Source organism: Lagopus leucura, unplaced genomic scaffold (assembly GCF_019238085.1).
Source record: "Lagopus leucura isolate 7727_CA_CO unplaced genomic scaffold, USGS_WTPT01 Super-Scaffold_760, whole genome shotgun sequence".
In the NCBI taxonomy this organism is placed as follows: Eukaryota; Metazoa; Chordata; class Aves; order Galliformes; family Phasianidae; genus Lagopus; species Lagopus leucura.
This window is the reverse complement of record NW_024962257.1, coordinates 312,354-328,277: the sequence shown is the minus strand read 5'-3', so window position 1 is coordinate 328,277 and position 15,924 is coordinate 312,354. Positions and strand designations below refer to the sequence as shown.

Sequence of the window (15,924 nt, the reverse complement as noted above, 5' to 3'; positions counted from 1 at the left end):
CCCTTCCTAGTAGCTGTATCCCAGATTAGTTTCCTTCACTTTGGTTCTGACTTCATTCCCATTGCCTCTTCCTGTGCCCATGCCCCACTTGTTTTACTGAGCAAAACTAAATGGTTTTACCAGGCTGAAGTGCTCCATCTGAAACTTTTTGTAGAGAAATAAGAGGAGCCTGAAGCAGAAAGCACAGAAAATGCAGCTCACATGGTTGAAGTTTTGTCGGTGCTTTAAGCAATGGAAAATATGATTTTATGAAGTGTTAAGCAACCTTAGGGACAGACCCACTTACATGCAATAGCATATTTTTGAAATGTCCAGGATTCCCAAATACTGTCCCAAACAGAATCATAGGTGATGTCAACTATAGCACAGAATAGCTTATATTTAAAAAAGGATTTTTCTTCAGGAAATGAAAAAAAATACTTAAACATTGTTTATAATTACACTTCCCTAGTCTTAATGACTAAAGTATTGAAAAACAAAATTTGTAAACAAATACTGCCCAAAAATTAACATAGAGTGACACTAAGCAGTAGAATCCCATTGCATCAGTGCATAGTTGCCGGAGGCCAATATTTGGAGCTCATATCTGCAACTGTAGAGTTGCATTAATAGTCTACCCTAAAAGAATATAAACTGCTCTATTAAAATTTTTCCAGAAAAATAGTGAAACAACAATATTTTTTTAATTAGTTGACAGTAAATTTATAGTTTAAATTATTTCCATGGTACTGTTCACATATATAAACATTTACAAGTAAAGAAATCCTGCAAAATACCATTTTTGGGATATTGCTCAGTAGCTGACAAGGATGAAGTCAACTGAAATGTATTTTTAACCAGAAGATAAATCCTGTTTGAAAGCTTTGTAAAGGAACCTTATAAATTTTGACAAAAAGTATGAATTTATTTTATTCTCTAGACCTCGGTTTGGCTTCTGACCATTGGAAAACTGGTGTAAATCTGGAATACCTCCTTTGAAACCAGCTAAGACTTTCAGAATTTATACTTCCATATCCAAGCGAAGAATTTATCCCATGGGCTCAAAGCCAGCTCTCTTGAGCAGGAGACTAAGTCTGGCTGCACAGGGGAGAAGCTGTGGCAGCTGGCCAGCCTCTCTCCCAGGAAGATGTGTTAGGCTCATCACCAGATCCCTTTGGGCATTCAGCATCATGGGAAATAGCCAGACTCCATTCTGAGTGGCAGCTGTTTTAGAGAGCCATCTGAAATCACTCTTAGGAGGCTCAGAGGAGATGGCCACCGCCTAAAAGTCCCTGACTAGTTTCTTGGCCTCTTGTTTCAGGGCTGCTGTGACTTGCTCTCAGTCCTCATTCTTTTGGTAACATAATTTATGACCACAAGCAGTGCAGCAGGAAAGGGAAAAGATGACAAATACGTTAAACATAACCATATACTTGAAAATCTAAATATCAGACTATTCCCTAGCTATGTGATTACAGGCAGCTTCAAAGCAAAAAGGCACATTTTCAGTAAATACATTTTATTTTGTATACACTACCTTTGCTTGAAGGACAGTCTGCAGGAGCACAGCAAACTGATTTTAAACAGACATCAACTAGAGTTTGTGGCTCGTCACTTGGGAGTTCCCATGAGACATACAGAGTCATCATATGGGAAAGAATAAAAATACAAACATAAATGTTGCATGTCTTCAGCATTCTCTTCTTTCCCTCCCAAGACTCTGAGGGATGGTCCACCCAGCCGTGCTCCAATGTGATGCAGAAGGGCCATCCTCTGACACATTCCCACTTCCTAGCTCTTAAACTCAAGTGAAATTACTGTTGGAAAAAACATCAGGAGGAAATACTTCTGCTTCATATTGTCAGTACCATAAAGGGAAGTGGAATGGTTGCGCTGGATGGCTGATTTAATAGATATAGCTGTTAATACCCTTAAGACCTTCCTGCCCCACTGCTGCTGTCTCCTCTTCTGGGAACTGTTCTAAGGTGTTGTAAATGTTTCCTCCTTCGGCCTGTGCTCTGAAGTGGATCCCAAGCTCCTGTCTCTGGTCTTCCTCCACACTGCTGGAGAACAGTTTCAAAATCAGCTCATGTTCCTTTACTAGCATTATGCAGATTTAAATGAGGTGCCCACTCCTCCTTTTGAGCACCACATTGGCGTAAAGTGGATTGTCTGCATGCCAGCTCCCAGCTGGGAATTCAAACTGAACTTATCCGCCTCCTTCTTATGGCCTTATTCCTCTCCCTTTGGAAGGGAAGGGCATTCTGTGTGCTGGACACAGCACATCTGTTTTTAAAACCTCAAGTTTATTGGCCAGTCAAATCCAAAAGTTTCTGCAATCAGAAGCTTTCCATGCAATGACTTTTAGAGGAGACCCTAGTAATTAGAATCTGCAGGTCCGCTTCATACAGGATTTCTGAGAGGACAAGAAATTAGGCAACTTGAAGGTAAAGAGAAATAAATTATTTTTCTAGTCATCAGATGCCATTAATGCCTTTTTGTAAATACCTGCATTAGAGAGAACCAATGCAAAGTAAGAGTTTCCCAGAACTCTACATATTCTAGCTCTTGGGTAGCACTTAAACAGAAAAAGACCGAGGTGTGACCAGAGCCAGCCAAAGCCTTCTTGAAGATGTGGGAAGGTGGCCACCTCAGTGATGAGGATAAAGGTAACACGCAGCTGTCTGGCAAGGAACAGGAGAAAAGGGGAAGGCCTGGCACCCAGCGCCTGGGAGGCCGTGCTGCTCAGCAGTGCAGGTGTGCCACAGCTGAGGACTGGAGGATGTCAGCAGCATCCTTAAAATGCTCAGCCTTAAAATGTTCAGATTTGTGGTCATAGCAGGCCTGTGTGTTTTTCAGAGCTCTGGCAGAGGAAATGGAAGCAGGAAAGCTATGGCTGTTTTACAGTCCCCAGCAGTTCACTGCCATGGGTAACAGCCACCCACACTGGCTGTTCCACATGAGAACCCCCTGAAAACCAATCACTGACAAAAGCCTCCCTGAATCCAGGCAACTTTATCATTGTTTTATTATCTAAAACTTTTTTCACCCTAAATAAAAAAGCCCAAGCTTTTTTACTGAAAAAAGCCTGAAACATCTGACTTGTGTGTTCTTTTTAATAATTTTCCCTTTCTGTAGCTTGTTAGCCTGTTTCTGGGCAACAGCAGCTACTTGTTAGCTTTTTTGTTCCCCTTCTTCCTTCTTCTGTCACTGTTCTTTGTACATATTAGCGATAAAGACACCGCACTCAAAGGATTTCTGCAGTGGACGTAGTCGATTCTTTGAGGGTAAAAAGAAACATTTTATACTTCCTGTTTACAAAATAAGAGATTTCTTATTTCGCTTTTTCAAACTTCTGGCTTACATAAATAAGAAAAAAAAAGCAAAAAAGCAAAGCAAAACAAAACAAAAAAGCGAGGAAGGATACAATAAAGAGTATCTGGTAGCAAAAAGATGAGCAGAGACCAATTTTCATTTGCTTTCTAGAATAAATCCTCAGACAGCACAAAGGACAATCAGAATTGGAGCCTGAGGATTCCTCTGTGAGTAATTTAAACTCAAGTTAACTTCTCTGCAGTCTGTGGTAAACCATTTTACCTATGGCAAGTAGTTCCTAACCTAATACCTATAAAAGTACATCTGTATTTATTATCTCCAGCTAATATCAGAAAGAATGTGGCTATATTTGATGCTTGAAAGCCAAAGGAGTAACTTAAATCTGAGAAACTGTTTTCTTGGATTGTGAATGGAAAAAAAAAATCAAACTTTGTTTCTCATGTTACAAAAGCTTTCTGAGTAATTTCACGAGTTTTCATTTAACAGATGTAGGCTCACAGTAATCAAATCCGCAGCACAGGTATTGCAGTCTTTAAGCATGAAAGAACAAATGTAAGAACATACCCTGCCAGAGATGGATTTTATTAGCTGCTTTTCTGACTTGATTGCTATAGACTGAGAAAACTCCTGCAGCCACCTGCACACCCCCTGCAAAAAAAGAACTCTTCCCACCACTACCACTCAGCAGCTAGCTGGGGCCATGGTTTTAAATCAGATTCAGCCAATCCTAGCCAACCTAGAATGGGAAGACAATGAAGTACGTAAGCATTAATTTAATCAAAATTGCATTATGCTCACACTTACTTTACTGAGAATTCAAAGATTCTGAGAATTAATAGATACTCAAAACTTTTTGCTACTATGCTGTTTTGCCTTTTTGGCATAATAATAGGTGTTTATTTCTTATCCCCTGTAGATTTTTTAAGTACTAAGGAGTGCTGTAGTGCAACTGCAGTGGAAGAATGCAAAGCAAGAGCTCAAGGAAAGTGAGCATGGTCAATGCATGTTTTATTCATATGAATCACGGTGTTTTTGTATGGAATTATTAAACTACAGGTTGGCGTTAATCTACAGTTTGTTAAATAAATGTAGTTGTTTATTGGAATGCCTAAGGAATGGGGTCAATACTCCCTCCACCCTTGCATAGCATGGCTCTTTGAGTGGGAACCCAGAGCACTCACAGCGCTGACACATCTCCTCTATCCCTCACCCCCATATCAGCACATGGTTCATTCTCTGCTTTTACTCCAAGGCGAAGCAGATCAGAGAGTTGTCAAACCCCTTAGGAAGCATATGCTGTAACCTTATTAATAGCATGTGAGGAAGTGTGGCTCTTATGAGCAGAGTCCCCTCAGCTGCTGTTGTAGAAGTGGGGTCTTGGCATTTTAGCTTAAATCTAAGCATTTTCAGCTTAAGGAAAGGCTGAGAGACCTTCTCCTTAGAAAAATTACTTACAAATATTTCTTCATAGAATTCTTATAGAAGTTATGGCTGTTATCAGTGGCACGATAACAGGGAAAGAACAACAGTATTTTTTCCTTCCAGTACCTAAAGGGGCCTACAGGAAAGCTGAGAAGGGACTTTTTATAAGGGCAGGTAGCAGCTGGATAGGGGTAAATGCTTTTAAACTGGATGAGGGGTAGATTTAGACTAACTATTAGGAAGAAATTCTTGACTGTGAGGGTGGTGACACTGGAATAGGTTGCCCAGTGAGGTTGTGAATGCCCCTCCATGGAAGCATTCAAGGCCAGGCTGGGTGGGCTTTGAGTAAGCTGGTCTAGAGGGAGGAGTCCCTGCCTTCAGCAGGGGGGTTGGAACTAGATGATCTTAAAGGTTCCCTCTAACCCAAACCATTCTGTGATTCTGTGATTTTCCAACAGACAAATTTGTTGATGAGTGTTAGCATTGCAGCTGCCAGGTAATAATCAGTTGATAACCCAATGAATACAAAATTGCTAAATAGGAAATACTATGTAGAAATCACAGGTGTTCTTGTATTCAATCTTGCTTTCATGTTTTTAGAATTGCAGTACCTATTCTGAAGCACAGTCCTTGATTCTGAGTGGATTCCGAGTTTTACACCTAGATTTAGCTCTTCTGAAAAGTCAAAGAATATTTTTTTTTGATACACTGAAAATGTGCAGTTCACATAGAAAATCACAATTTGAAGAGTGACTGTTATCAAGATGTGCTCAAAACCAGTTGGCATTCCTAAGAACGATGGAGCAAAGTGGAAATGTGCTGCAAAGGGAGAGGACGCAAGCAGAAGTACTTCAAACAGTAAGTAAGACCCAGACTGGAGTACAGTGCTGCAAGAATTAAGTGTGCTTACTGTTTCTTTGAAGTCTAAATTATTGTTACTATTGTGTTACTTAAAGCCTCTTAATATTTAAAATGTACTTGTTCTAAAGAAGCATTTCAGAGCTTCCTGTGTTGCTGGCTGCTTCATGTAAACATTCTAGATCTGCTGTATGGACAATTTCGGTTTGCAATTATAATTGTATGACAGAAACACATATCACTGGATTATGAATTAAAATTGCTTTAAAAATTAAAAAGTTGAAAGGGCGGTATCTACTGCCTAAGAAACCACAAAACAGCAAAGCAGTGATTAAAACAACGATTGATCATGTGTAACTCTGAAAATCTAATTCCGAAAGATTTTTTTTAAAAAGCAATGAGCACACAGTCAGTGGAATTCGTTCTCTGGCAGCTCAGAGTGATTTCTAGTGATCAGTCACAACGATGGAAGCCTACCCAGAGAACCTACTGCCAGTATTCTTCCCAAACTTGTATACAGTAGTTTACCTACTAACTGCAGAGAACACTGTGAAGTTGTGTCAAGCTATACCAATGCTCTGTTTTCTACTACCCTTTTTCATATTCTATTTTAGTTTAATTTCAAGATGCTCAGTAAACAGATGTCTCTATGTCATCTCTCACATTTCACTGAAGCTATAAATTAACTCTCAAGCTAAATGTAAGGATGTAACAGGGAATTTTCCAAAGTTTGTTTGTTTTAACAATGAAACTACTTAAGCAAAGAATTCCTTGATTAAAGATTCTTTGCATTTTTGTTTAGGCAAGTGTTGGGGATTCCTATTTGCGGGATCCTTTAAGAATACTCTGCTGGTTAAGCGTCCTTCTGCACAGAAATGCAGAGAAGCACCTTCTGAATATTAGCTGTGGACTGCATTACTTTCACTAGTTCTGATTAATGTGCTATTGCATCCCGGTAAGATTTATGAACTGTGGAGGATATGTGAATGCTGTCTCTTCATGTCAAAGAAAGAGTGTGAAGAATTTAAATAAACATAGCATTTAGATGGTCTGCTTTTGTCAGATCCTGACTATGTCTGCCTTTCTAAAGCCTGCTTCTGTTTGCATGGTTTAAAGTGTCTTTGGAGCTTGCAATTTCTAGACACTAGTTATATTAGCCAAGAGCAACCAAGCTATTGTTTCAACAAGCAATGAAATCTTATGCTAAACAAGCTGGCTATATTTGCATCAGCTGTCAGATAATGGCATAAGGTTTTATGGATGTTTTTAAAAGACATACTTCTTGTAGTCTCAAGAGAGTTGCTGTAAAACATGAGCAAAGCAGGAAAAAAAAGGTTGAGAAAAAGGTTGAAAAGAAATAAGGAAAATAGCTGTATCCATGTCTCTTATTTTGTAATGAAAATGTTAATGGTTATAAATAAATTATGGATTTGATATTACTTCCAAGATTGCTTTCAATTTGGAAATTCTGGATTAAACTTTTTTACTTTTTGCTGGTGGTGGTGGAGTTTGCCCTTTAAGTTATCTACACTGCTGTCTCCAGTAAATACAGTCAAAACTACTCTTAACCACAGAAAACAAAGTTCATTCAATGGCAAGGAATGATTCTAATAATTGTTTTTAATGGTTTTAGGTGACAGAATGTTATATTTCTACTGGTTTTGAATTAATACAAATAATAATGTGCTATTAATTAGAAGCAACCCATAAGAATCCCTAATTAAATATGGAATTTGATTTTTATTACTACTATTAAAAAACGCCTGCTTTCCGTTGCTTTCTTGTTCAATCTGGTACCATAATCTTTTCATTTAGACCTACCTTATGTTATGAAGGCTTTACGCTAAATCAACACGTGCGATTATGAAATGAAAGATGCTTCCTTTTACAAATCATTGTAAAAAATAGAGCAATAAGAAAAAAAAGTGCTTATTTCTGTAATAATTATAAATTATTCTATGAGTTGAAAGCCACTGGATATTGAGGATATTTTGATAGTCTTAAAAAAAATTATTCAGCTTTTTGTTAATTTTGTGGAAATTCTTATGTCAATGGGATTACAGTTGTCCAACTAGCTTTGCACAGTTTTAAAGGCCAAATTGGACGAGGCTTTGAGTATCATGGTATAGTGGGAGATTTCCTTTCTCATGGTAGGGTGGTTAGAATAATACAATCTTCTAAGGTCCCTTCCAACCCAAACCATTAAATGATTCTACGATTCTATGAGTTCTAGGCATGTTTGACAGAATGGAATAATTCCTGTTGTCTTTTCTGTGATGTGTTTAACAAAAACTTATATGTCACTTGTATCATATGTATGAGTGGTACCTGCTGGTTCAGAAGTAGATAAAAACTGTTATTCTTGATAAAAATTGATAAACCTGAGTTATTGCACTCAACACAAACTTGCTATATGTTAATTTTCTCTAATCAACGGTGCATTAATAATCCTCAAAAGCCTTCATTGAAAGCGTGGCTCTTTTTTTATTATTTAAAAAAAAAAAGATAGTGTTGAGAGGAAGGATGCAGAATTCTCAGTAGCTTCAGCAGAGCTGGGTATTTAGGCAGAGTGAGCAGTCCAGTCTCTGGTCGTGCTCACACTGTTGGGACCAGCTCTGGAGTAGTGGAATCCAAAATAGTTCTGCCAAAAAGAGGGCGGTTTCCTCTCCTGTCTGTCTCGTATTATGTTCTCATTTTGTCTGTGAATCACCAGAGATCCTTTGTGATGCATTTGTGGTGTATTTATATATCCAGCACTCACCTGTTAAACAAAAGGTGATATACAAGGTGCTGCTCAATCTGATAGCTGTTACTACACCATAACCAGAAGAGATTACTTGCAAGTTTATTTCAGATATACCCAGGCCTGCCATGAAATACTATATTTGCATGTTTCATGCATGGACTGCAGAATAGTGGCAAACAGTAGCATGAGCTAAAAGAATGCTGGCTTTTGCATAAGTCTTTTGTTCAAGTATTGGATTTCCACCTGGCTGCTCTTAACAGGTTTGTGATCAAGTGAATCCACATACAGAATTGGTTAGGCTTCTATTCAAAATGTACAGAGTATCCAGAAAGACTCATTTAAACCGTGATGGCAAACCTGCACAAGGAGAAATTTGCCTGTCAGGCTGGGGCAAGTGACTGTGCTCAGTACTAAAACCTGCAGGTTGTTTTTCTTTGAGGAAACACTTGCCAGACTAATGAGAAAAAAAATCCGCATTTCTCCTTTAAATGCTTCTTCTGTGATGCCATGAGATGCATCTATGGAAGCAAACAATGAAATGAATCAAAACTATGTCATTCTGTATTTTAGAAACTATCTCACAGAAGTAAGGACAGATCTTGCCCTTAATAAGTAAATCAGTTTGAAGAACAAGACTCTGTGGTGGACTTCCCAATCCCCACAGCCAAAATAACAACTGCTGAAAATACTACTTCAGAGAGCTCTCACAGAATGTCTATAAAGACGCTTACATAACTCTAATGATTCAAAAAACAGCCAGAACATGAATGTTATATGACAGGGATCGTAACTCTGACCTTGTGTGGTGACGTATGAGACAAAGTTTTGAACAGTTTCTGAATTTTGAACTCTGAAAAATCCTCACTTATATTAAATATTGGAACCATTGTGGCAGAGTGAGGGAAAAAAGGTATATTGTTCTTTCGTGAATATGTAATTGTAATAATCTATCAGAGTTAACAGATATTCCAAAAATTATAATGAAAGACAACTGCAGCATACTCGCTGTAGCGCCTTGCATTCAGGATTTCCTAAGTCACTGACAGAGGTTCTCCCATTCAGGTTTAGATGGTAAAACTTAATCGAAAGTGCCTCTCTCCTCTGAGGTGATGTGATCTTCCAACCAGAACTACACAATAGTGTTTTATTTGTCAAATGTTCAAAAGGAAGGGAAAAAGCACTTACAATATTAAGGCAAATACTAGGTGGTTTTTTATTTTTTCTCTAGGAGAATTCTAAGTGGTGCCAGACTTCAACACAGCTGTTAATCAGCTGTGCATTTAATCCTGGGCATTGCATGAAAAGCCTGCGAGTGAGCAGATTTGGAAGAAAAGTCTTTTATGGAAACATATTACCATGTGTTAATATGATGTTAATATGATAGAATCTTAGAATCATAGAATGGCTTGGGTTGGAAGGGACCCCAAGAATCATCAAGTTCCAACCCCTGCCACAGGTAGCACCGCCAACCTCCAGATCTGGCACTACACCAGGCTGCCCAGGGCCCCATCCAGCCTGGCCTTCCTCGAACACCTCCAGGGACGGAGCGTCCCCAGTCTCTCTGAGCAGCCTGTTCCAGCACCTCACCTTCTGTGTAAAGACTTTCCCCAATATCCAATCTAAACCTTCCCTCCTTGAGCTTAAAACCATTCCCCCTTGGCCTACCACTGTCTATCTGTGTAAAAAGTTGATTCCTCTCTTGTTTACAATCCCCTTTTAAATACTGTAAGGCTGCAATGAGGTCTTCTCGCTTCCTTCTCTTCTCCAGGCTGGGCTTGTTCTGCCCAGCCCAACTCCCTCAGCCTGTCTTTGTAGCAGAGCTGCTCCAGCCCTCTGCTTATCCCAGTGCCCTCCTCTGGACCCTCTCCAACAGCTCTACTTCCTGTGCTGAGGGCCCCAGACCTGGATGCAGTGCTGCAGATGGGGCCTCATGAGGGCAGAGTAGAGGGGGACGATCGCATCCCTGTCCCTGCTGGCCACCCCTCTCCTGATGGAGCCCAGGATACCATTTCCTTTCTGAGCTGTAAGTGCACGCTGCTTGCTCATGTTAAGTTTTTCATCCACCAGGACCCCCAGGTCCTTCTCTGCAGGGCTGCTCTCAAGGGGTTCTTCTCCCAGTCTGTGTATATACCTGGGTTTACTCCAACCCAAATGCAAAACCTTGCACTTTGTTATGTAGAACCTCATTAGGTTCACATGGGCCCACTTTCTGAGTTTGTCGAGGTTCTTCTGGATGGCAATATAATATAGTTTCTGATAATATCTTAGCATTTTTTAGTTTGGTTTGTTTTTTAATCAAAATTATATTTTAAATCCACTCCACTTGAATATATTTCTTTATATCCTCATGCATACAAAGGGTATGTTACTTCAACCTCAGGAAGACCTAATGTTTCCGCCAGGACTGGAGAGAAGGTGCTATTTTCAGTCTTTGTATTTGGGTGAATTTTATCATGAAATAACGCTTAAAATTTTATAGTGTAGCTGGGCTGTATATTCAGTGTTCAGACTTCAAGCTATAGTAAGTTCATGACAATAGCTTATCTTCTGTATTAACGTTTACAAAGAGAGACAGTCTCTCAACATACCTGTATCCCAGTAGCAATGACCTATCTGATGCCCTCTGCCATTCGTAGGAATGGGCATTAGAAATTACCTTCTGCCATGAAGTAGACACAGATGAAATCAATTAATTACTGCTTGCCTGCTTTGACAGTGATCATCAACACAATGTAGCTATGCAATACTAATCTCTAGAAACCATCTGGAACCATTAAGACAAACTATATCTCCTTGCCCAAGGGAGGCAAAAGTTTTGGAAGCCTTTGAGACCCACAGCCTTTCTCAGAGTTGCATACTGTCACCAACTGACCAAAAAAAGGCAAAAGCCAGAATGAGGTCTCCAGCAGAACTTTCACCACTTATCCACATTATGACGAGCATAATGGGACTTTGTGGCAGAGTGTCACTATTTAACTTAGTTGTAGATGAAAACAAACAATGATTTTGAAAGTAATAACAACTCCAGGATCAGCAGAAGAAGCAAAGAGCTGGCTAAAACCTAGGTGGACATAAGAGAACCAAAAATGTGTTGAAGATCACCAGATGGTGATCTGTGAAAGCTGTTTGTTTTAACTCCAGCTTTGACTTGTAGATGTGATTTAGTATTACATTTTCTGATTAAATCCCAGAGTTTCTTAGGATCCAAATCAGATTTCATATGGCAGAGACTGTAGCCATGATCCATCCCATCTAAATCCTGGCATCCAGGTCTCTCCAAATGAGAAGAATGCATGTCTATTCAAGTCTACTCAGAATTCCAGTCTTACTGCACTGCTTTGAAGGGTTTTAGCTTATAGTAGCCCAGTTTTAATTTTTTCCTTCCTCTCATGTGTTCCCATCACGATAACTTACCTTCTCTAAGTTCACATCTCTGTGTCAGGAGAGCTTGAAATAAAGTGGCAACATGATAATTTAGTACCTGTCTCAGCATCCTAGTTTTGATTTCTCCAGGTCCTGTGTCACTGGTATGGAAATGCCTAGGCTTAGGTCAGTAACTGCACAGTGTACTCTGTATCAGTGTATTGATACAAAAACTAATGAAGTTTTTCTTCACAGTACGGCTTTTGTATCTCTTTCAAACACTGTAACATGAGATCTAGCAGTGTTATAGTATTTTTAAGGCATTTTTTCATGTACAGAGCTTAGAATTGGAGTAGTTTATGGGATCTACCTCAAGAGCATGCAAAAGTGCATTAGGATAACTTCTCAGCAAAGAGTTTAAACCACCAGCTCCTTCTGGATTTACATATCTGCACCATGCATGTTAGGCCCTGATGCACGGACAACAAACTTGATGGCCCTTCTTAAAACTGGGAAAATCTAAAGGAAGATTTGTTTTTACCTGAAAAACTTAATACAAGAGACCTGGAAACTGTATTGTCATCTTAACAATGACCTTCTGCTTAAAAAGAGTATATTTTGTTACGGATCCTCATTTCCTTGGCTGCTTCTACAATATCACTCTCTTGAAACAGGAATGTTCTGTCTCTCAGAAGAGATGTACGACCTGTTTTATTCTGCAAAATCGGATGAGTCTTTCTTAGCTAAAGATTTCTTGTTTAAGTCTACATTGAATTGAGTGCTTTGAACACACAGATAACATGAAGTATGTGTTCAAGTCAGGCCATTGGGACCAAAGCAACCATGGAAAACTTAAAACTCCAGTTACTGTGTTTGAAATACGCAGCCCTGAAAAAGGGGAAAGACCTCTCCATATTTGTCTTTGAGAATTATAAACAGCAACAGAGATGTAACAAAAGCAAGTGAACCCTTATGAACCCTATTTAGCTGATTCATCTTTTCCTGGAAGCAGATACATGTGGCTTTATGAGATACAGTTCTGGCTGCTTGGTAGTGGGCTAATGCTCGGTGTGCACTGTTATTGCTGGTTTTTATTATTTGAATAAATATGTGAAAAAGAGTAAGACCATTTAGAAAGGGATTGGAAAATACAGAAAATCATACAGGGGAAGGTAAAATCTCCCACCTCAGGCTTAGTCTTCATTTATTTCATTGTAAGTGTGGTGTCATTTAAAAAAAAATAAAAAGCTTGATATTTTATCTAAAAGTATTTAAAAGAGAAGGAGTGTGTGTAAACCAGGAACTTGCCATAGCAGATGATGCGCATGGAGTGCCTAGCTTCTGGCTGGAACTGGTCCACAGCTGGCAAGTTCACACTGCCAGTAGTGAAGATTTTCAGCTCCTTCTAAACCTGCCTTTAGGAATGCACACACCTTATGATGATTAGTATAAGCAAAAGCTCTTACAGTACCTACTTGTCTTTCTCACACTGAATCTGAGCTCAATGGGACTTCTGCCCGAATGAGGTAAGGCTGCTCTGACAGATTAAGAACAGGTACTGGCTACCACCTCTTTTTAAATTGCAAGTTCATCTCTTTGATGTTTGTAAGTTCAAAGAAAATGTTGCAGGGGATGGAAGTCAGGAAAGAGAGAATATCATTCATTTCAGGACCCAGTTGGTTTTCAGACTGCTTCTTGCTCTTACCCTACTACCCACACGATTCTTCTCTCTTCTTTATGTATTATCATTAAACCTGTATTGGTTTAAAGGTCTTAGATGGAAAATGTATTTTTATCTCTTAAACTGGACTCCTAATTTGGAGCTGATGTTATCCTGTGTTTCCATGTAATTGATTAATGAGTATCAAAATTCCTTTTCTTTTAATCAAGATATGTAGAGGCAATTACTGTCTTTAAAGACATAACAGTAGCGAACTGTTTGCTCATAATTACAGTTATGTTTGTCAGAATCTGAAAGGAAATGGTATACAGCCTCTGCTGTCTTTGCTGTTAAAGCTATTACTTCAAGTTTGTAATATTCTATATATTTCTTTGAGAACTCTCTAAATTTCTTTGAAAAAAAAAGATATTTAAGGCTGATAAGACTTCAAACTGCTTGCAAATCTAATGCAGCATTGGATTATCTCTTTTGTCTCTGTTTTGCTGATTGGAAAGAATTGTTTTTCCCCTAATGTCATGGAGAGATCTGCAAAACTGCCTGAACAAATGAACCAGTAACCTCAACCTGTATGTTTACAAGAAAACAATATGAAAAGAAAAATTACTATGTGTGCATGCAGAAACATAGGAAAAGAAAGATTTTTTTTGCCGGTTACTGTTTGTGACATTTTTGAATCGCTAATACTCAGAGACCAAAAGGAAAAATGTTGCCTCACAAATAAAAGCAATTTAAATGCCAAATCCTAATTGGAAAAAAACTGTGCCCTCCAGAATGGATGGCTGACCTTTGTAGAAGCCATGGTGCAGTAAATGGACAGGAGGAGAGCAGGAACTGGAGCAGGTTGGAGGAAACATGCTTAACACAGTCGCGATGTCTCTGTGATTTCCTGTGATTGCCAGCCCCAGAGGGTAGTGGAAGCCATGTAATTCCCTTGTGCTGGTAGAGTAATGTAGCAGCACGAGCTGCTCCAAAATGGGAGATGAATGATGTGCTGTCTCCAAGTGTGAATGTTTCAGACTCTCAAACAGTAATAGTAAATTAAATGGAGCATCTGTCTAAGCTGCAGCATAGCACACAGGAAACAGCTGTGTGGCTGTGTGCCCTGCCATACTATTTGATATCAAGCCAGCTTACTAGCATAGCCATAGGTTTACGGGACTTGTCAGCACTTAAAAATCTTGACTTCCTTAGTTGCTGGTTTTGTCTGCATTGGCCTGCCTCACTTTCTCTACCATTTCAAGCCACACTGGAGTTCTGTTTCTCAGTTACTGGATCATAAAATGTGTTTTAGAAACTTGAACCTCAGTTCTGTTGATCTCTTTGTGAGAAGTTATGCTACATGTTGCAGGCAGTTCTGCATTGCAGGTAGGGTGATGCTTGCTGCTCCAAGGTTTGTCCAGGGAGAGTACAAAGAGCACAATATAACTGGGACATAACTTCAAGTCTTAAAGTCCTAGAGAGCAAGGACTGAAGCCTTTATTCAATGCCCAGGAGCATCATAAAAGAAAAGTTTATTCCTAAGCCAAAAAATGGGCTGCAAGTGTAAGGGCTAAAGCACAGAGAGCATCTTCTGTGTGCACCAAGAAGTCCCATGCTTGAGTCAGAACCTACCACAGGGAAAGTCACAGGCAGAGCTCTATGCCTATAGCTTTATGTATTGATAAGAAGAGAAAATGCCAGGGCCTATCACTTCTGTTAATTTAGGAGGGAAGTAAAACAAGTACTATTTCTAGAATCACTACAGTAATGTAGGAAATCTGTCTTTTAAATGGACTGAAGTGTAGCCACTCAATATTGTGCAAGAGCAATTATGTTGTTTCATAAATCTGTTACAAATTGATTACTCCTAATTTAATTTTTTAATTAAATTATTTATGCTTTTTATTCAGTATTGAAAGAAGAAAGCTGAAAAATAGGTTATATTAAAGAATTCAATTAAAATCAGCTGAGTGTGTAGTTCGGAAGATTCTTGCTCTTGTTCTGGAGAAGTGGGAATTTAGTTGTTCTAATTGACAAATCCAAGAACTTTCCTAAATCTACATAAAGCTGTTTTCATTTATTGTCTATGAAAATAAACTTGCATTGATTCTTTGGTCTGAAAGCAGCAGATTAATATTTCATATTATATACTTTATATATACCATAATTTGGACTGAGAGACTTTAATCAGTCTGCTTCAAATCATGTTCTAGCATGTCTCAAATTGAATTGAATTTGCTTTTCTTTTTAATGCTAATATGAAAAAATAGTTACATTTGCTGAACAATACATCTGAGTCCACCAGTCATGGACACACTTTATAAAAGGCAGAAAATCTGTGGGTGGGCACTTTATTTTCTTTTTAATCTGCTATGCTCATTTCCTCCCAAAGGCATGCACACAGTAAGAGCAGTGCCCAAAGGGCAGATGAAACTTCACTTTTACCAGCAGATCTGGCTTGCAATCCCACCTGAGTTATCTTCAGCTGAACTTTGAAAAGCTGCAGTAGTCAGTTTCATGAAGTTCTACAAGAGAAAGTGAGAGTTCACACATACACAAA

General features: G+C 38.9%; 1 protein-coding gene across 1 annotated transcript in view; it reads right to left on the bottom strand.

Moving 5' to 3' along the window:
• Positions 1-15,924, bottom strand: part of SHISA9 (shisa family member 9) — a 151,189-nt gene that overhangs the window by 103,165 nt on the left and 32,100 nt on the right. The gene's annotated exons all lie outside the window — the stretch shown is intronic.